Below are 6,072 nucleotides of genomic sequence, written 5' to 3'. Positions count from 1 at the left end.
CAGGTCTAGCCAGGAGGTCCTCAGGCTGTCACAGGCCCTCTCGGCCCTTCACCCTGTGCCACTGGAACACTTGGGGGCGTGCTGCATTCCAGAGCCCCTTCAGGAAGAGGCATGCTGTCATAGTAACAGTAGGTGCATCCTTGCACTGCTTACCCTGTGTGCGTCCTCACAACCCCAAGAGGTGGGCCTGCTGTTATTCTGAATTTCCAGATGACAAAGCTGAGACACCAGAGAGTTAAGCATGCCACCCACTGTTACAAAGCCAGTAAGTGGCAGAGGGGTCTGAGCCCAGAGGCCTGGCGCCAAATCTGTACTCTCAACCACTGGGTGAAACTGCCTCTGCTCAAGGTCCCTGGACTCCTCAATGTCATAAAAGACAAAGAAAGACTGAGGACCTTCCCTAGCCAGTTTGGCTCAGTGGATAGAGCGTTGGCCTGCAGACTGAAGGGTCCCGGGTTTGATTCCAATCAAGGGCACATGCCCGGGCGGCGGGCTCGATCCCCAGTAGAGGTATGCAGGTGGCAGCTAATCAATGATTCTGTCTCATCATTGATGTTTCTATCTCTCTCTCCTTCTCCCTTCTTCTCTGATATATATCTATATATCTCTATCTATATCTATATCTATCTATATATATTTTTTAATTTTTTTTTAAGACTGAGGATGTGTTCAGATTAAAGGAGGCTGAAGAGGCGGCCAACAGAACCCAGATCTGCATTTGGGCACTATCTCAGGGAGGAGGATGTGATGCCAAGGACGTTAGAAGGTCATAAGACTGGACTGGGGATGGTGGGTTCAAGTGCCGTCTCCATGTAAACCGATGCAGTTGACTGGTGCTGCGGTGTCAGAACAGCCCTGTTCTTGGAAAGACTCAAGTATTTAGGGTAAAGGTCGTGCTGTGTGCAACTTACCTCCAGGCAAGGTCTATGCCTGTGTGTAGTGAGCCGCGTGCGTCACCGGCCGGGATACATGGTAAACACATGGAGCGAAGTGTTAATTAACAAGACGTAAATCTGGCCAAGGGTGTAAGAACACATGTCCTTTGTACGATGTCTTATTTTCACAAGTTCTCATAATCTTGAGGTTATTTATAAGTTTCCCATAGAGGGTGTGTGTCCCCAGGCCCCAGGGGCCGGGCCTGGAGCTGCCTCTCCTCCCACCTGCTCCCGAGCCCCGCTCAGCTCCCCCTGGCGTCGTCCCTGGGGCTGCGGTGGCAAAGGAGCAGGTCTCCTCCTGACTCTACACCTCGACTGTGTCAGTTCAGAGAGTCCAGGCCAGATGCGAGGCTTTGTTCCCATCACCCCTCACGCTCCCTCCACCCGCAGGAGGCACTGTTCCAGGTGCCCACAGCTGGTCCACAGCGGCCTTACAACTCCAGCCACAGGGCCGGGGCCGGAGGGGCCGTCCATCCCCTGGGCTTGGAGAGACCCTCTGAGGCCACCAGAAACCCGGGCTTCCTCACATGCACGGGCAGCTGGCACAGGGGGATTGGGGCGGGGGGGAGCAATGCACCAGGAAGGCTTTTAACAGAACGGAGTCTGGATGTAGGATTTTTATTCCTTTAGAGGTGAAGGTATTCCATGTAGCAGCAAGGAGCTCAGTGCTGAGGACAGGAAGGAAATGGCCACAGGGGGCAGCAGAGGCTGGGAGCCGGCTCAGGGCAGTGGCCCTCAGAGCCCAGCCTGGTCCTGGCCCAGAGGTCGCCTGCCTCTCATGTGGCCACACGGCCAACGGCATGTCCTGGGTGAGGATGGGCAGGGACTGAGGCCAGAGGCTGGACTCCACTCACTGGGAGGGCCTGGCCTGAGACAGGGCCATCGGGCACCCTGGGCCAAGGACAGTTCTGCCCCACCCAGGGCAACGGCCAGCCCCTCCATGGTGGGGGGCAGAGAAGGGATAGGTTAGGGGTGAGAGGCTAGGAACTTTCCAAGAACGTGTCTCTCCTCCCATCAAAAGAATGCAAGTTGCTGGAGCTTGTGGTGTGTGTGTGAGTGTGAGAGAGGGTGTGAGTGCAGTTATAGGTGCGTGTGTGTGTGTGTGTGTGTGTGTGTGTGTGTGTGTGCAGGTGGGTGGGAGTGGGAGTGTGAGTGCTGGGACCGGGCCTGACCCCTGAGTTCAGACTGGAGCACCGGGGGAGCCTGCAGCTCCTGCCGACCACACAGCCTGGTCTGACTATCCCGCAGGACTCAGGCTGGGGGGCAGGGGCGCCAGGGGGCCAAGGCTCCCCTCACTGAACAACATACAGGCTTTGGGGGGATCCCAGACCCACCAACAAGCTCGCAAGCTCCCTGTCCCTGCTCTGACCTCAGTGTGCACATGAACACCACCCCCCCCACACTCCGCCACCACCCCCCCACCCCGGCTGGTTAAAATGTAGCTTCTGATTCAGCAGGTGCGGGTGGGGCCAGGATTCCGCATTCCTGACGTGCCCGAATCACCTGTGTGGGGCCGACCTCTGAGGGCAGGGTGGAGCGCCAGTTTGCATGTTTGAATCAGCTGGGGAGGGATACAACCTTGGACAGGTGAGCACCAGCCAGGCAAGGACAGGGAGGGAGGGCCATTCAAGCCCAGGAGGGCCATGACCTGCGAGTGACAGCCCGGCGGGTGGGCCGGGCCCTCCCCCCTGAGATTCACGAGCAACTGTCCCGAGTGGGGCCCGGGAACGGGCACCGTCTGCTCCCTGGGGGATTCTCATGCAGGACCACGTTTCAGGGCCTCCGTTTTAAAAAGACATTTGACAGATCATGACGATGCTGGATCGGGTGGGCACTCGCCAGGCCAGGCCCCCTCTCAGGCCTGGGCGTCTCCTCCCTCACGGAAACATCGGCGATTTCTGAGCGCGGACGGTGCCCTCCGTTCTCTTTCTCGCTGGAGCCTCACCTCAGCCCTGGGCTGTAGATGTTATTGCTATTCTATCACCCTCGTCTCTCCTGGATGAGGAGAGGAAAGACTTGCTCTAGAAACCTCGCTCACTCCCTGGGCCTTTCCTCTCCCTGCCCCTCCTCTCCATCCCCACCACACACACACACACACACACACACACACACACAGTGCCCCTCAGGGCAGGTGGGGGTCAGCTAGGCCTGGTCATGGAAGCCGTGAGGCATGAAGGTGGTAGTGCCCTCAGGGGGACAGCGCACATTCCTCAGCTAAAGGCAGGCAGGGGCACAGCACCTGCAGGCTGGGGCCCCTCCCAGGCCTCGCCTCGCCTCACCTCCCGTGAGGGCAGCACAAGCTAAGCCCTGTGCAGAGATTCTAGGCCGGCAGGGGAGTGACCTAATTAAACACACAGGCTTATTCTTAGACAAGGAGCCCAATTAAGGTCCCTGGGCAGCCACCGCGCAAAGGCACAGCCCTAGAAGTGACCGAAATAATTCTTATTTTGAAGCAGCAGTTATTTACTTCTGGTTATAAAAGTAGCACATATTCACCATAGAACGTGTGGAAATACAGAAAAAAGTGCTACCTAGAGATAACCACTATTTTTGCTTCTTTCTTCTCAGTCCTTCTTTATACATATATAAGTGAAAGATGCAAAGGATCAACAGACACCCCGATTTTCTTATTTCAATTAGGATTGTCATATAGATATAGTTCGGGATCCTGTTCATTTCACTCACTTCTAAAACACTGACATTTTCCCCGTCGCATTAAATATTCAGCTACTTGACTCTTCTGCTACATAGGTATCCATTCTCTAGAACAGTGGTTCTCAACCTTGGCTGCACATTAGAATCCCCTGGAATCTTTTTAAAATCCTGATTTCTGGGCCTCATCCTCCGGAAATTCTGTTTCTTTGTTATGGGGTGGGGCCACAACATTAGTAACAAAGAAACAGAATTTCCGGAGGATGAGGCCCAGAAATCAGGATTTTAACAAGATTCCCAGGTGATTCTAATGTGCAGCCAAGGTTGAGAACCGCTGCTCTAGAATAATGTGCATACACTGTTCCCCTGTGAGGGGCCATTGGCATGGTTTCCAATTTTTCAAATAACTCCATAACAACCTTCCTGTACATCTCTGGTTATTTCCTTGGGCTCGGTTTTCAGAAGTAAAAATGATTCGTTCTCTTGTTATGCATTGCCAAATAGCTTTCCAAATTGTCAGAGCAATTGGCACTGCCACTCTCAAGTATGGGATGTCGTGCCTGGGACATGTCTTGATTCCTGAAATAATAACCAGAACTTTTTTATCAGTTGGTGGTCGATCCGGAGGCCATGGTTCATAGGCACTGATGCCTCAGAGCCATCTGGGACTTTGTGCCTGAGCAAGTCAGCTTCTATCAGGGGAGGCTGCTGTAACAAACAGCCCTGGAATTTTAGGGCTTACAACAAGCAAGTTTTATCTCTCACCCGGGTTACTCAGAAGATGTGGATCCCCTGTGCCTTTATCCCGAACGTCTTCTTGTTCTGGAACCCAGGCTGAAGGCACAGCCGCCATCTCCATCCTCATGGTCATGGACAAAGAAACAGAGCAGAACTCACCTGGCTGTTCAGAAAAAGCCAAAGAAAAGCCGTGTGTAGAATATGCTACCATTTGTCTGGAAAAGGCAGAGAACACACATACACGCACATAACACATATAACGTAAGCTTACGTGTGTATAAAATGGTTTAAAAGAATTGTGAGCAGCTGGCGACAGTGGCTTTTAGGAGAGTGAACTATGGGACTTTTGGTGGCGAGAGGCTTGTTTGTCACTATAGTCTCCTTTTTACAGTTTGGTTTTTCCCCTTGTGTTTATATTGCCTTTTCCAGAAAAAAATTATTTTAATTAAAATTTTTAAGAACGACCCTTTCGCAATCCTTTCTCACTCAGGTCACAGCGTCTCCGCCTATTCCTCCACGGCTCCCACATGGGACATGCCCTGATTCCCACACAGAGAGCCTTAGAAAGCAGACTTTCCGGAAAGCACGGGAAAACCCAGAAAAACAAATAACAACAGTTACAAAGCAAAAGAGAGAGAGAGAGAGAGAGAGAGAGAGAGAGAGAGAGAGAGAAAGTTCATCCTCCAGCCATGCTTCGCAGCCACCCAAATAAGCGCCTTTGAGTGAGGTGGGATCCGAAGACAAGGCTGGATTCTCTTGCATGAGCCAGGAGTCCGCTCCTGAGAGGGCGGTGGGGAACCAGGGAGGAACGGAGGCGACACCGTGAAAGCACCACGAGAGCCAAGGGCGCTGGTGGTGCCCTGACACAGGGCCCTCAGACAGTGGGCTGCCTCTGTGCCCCCAGCTTCCAGGGCCCCTCCTCTGCATCCTCACATCCCCACGTTTGCTCCTGGTTTTCAGAAAAGTTCCCGGTCCCCCCTCTGCCCCCCAGGCTTGTGTGAGCAGGTCCCTTTATAGAAACCTGAAGGACTAGCTTCACCGTCTGGATGAATGGAACAGGGACGTACCGGTGGGGACAGGAGCTAAAATCAAAGACACCACAAGAGCATAGTCACCAGGAAAGGGGCGGGGGGCGGGGGTCCTGGGGAGCTCTTCGGATTTCTAGATGCCACGGAGTCTGGAGCGCTGACCAAGCCTGTGTCTGCACAAGCCTGGAGCTCGGTGATCACTGGGCTACACAAGCAAAGCTGCTGAGTCTAGAATGTACCCGAGAGAGTGGCGGGGGTGAGGGTGGTCACAGCTGAAACAGTGTGAGCAGCAAAACAAACAATTGTATTCACTTACAATCCAAAGAGTAAAGTAAATATCCACGAATTCCTATTGAACAGATGACTTCATAAATAAATGGGAGGAAAGGGACAGCTCTTCCTTACAGAAGAGTTCCAATTAATAAGTGTAGGAATAATGAGGGAAATAGGATTTAATTAAAGTCCAGTGCTTAGCTTAACACTCTGCTTCACTACCTTGTCATTCTCAATTTTTGGAAAAGGGGCCCTGCATTTTCGTTTTGCTATGAGCCCCACAAATTATGCAGCTAGTCCTGGCTGCAAGCAGGTGAAAGTTTAAGGAAAAGCAGGGTACTTGCACAGCCTTAAAGCATCTCCCTAAACACTTGTCATCAGGCATCAGGCAAACACCATATTAACCAAATGGCCAGTGTTACTAACAGGTGCCCCATATGATGGGC

The sequence above is a fragment of the Myotis lucifugus genome, unplaced genomic scaffold (assembly GCF_000147115.1).
Source record: "Myotis lucifugus unplaced genomic scaffold, Myoluc2.0 scaffold_454, whole genome shotgun sequence".
NCBI classification, from domain to species: Eukaryota; Metazoa; Chordata; class Mammalia; order Chiroptera; family Vespertilionidae; genus Myotis; species Myotis lucifugus.
This window is presented reverse-complemented; position numbering follows the sequence as displayed.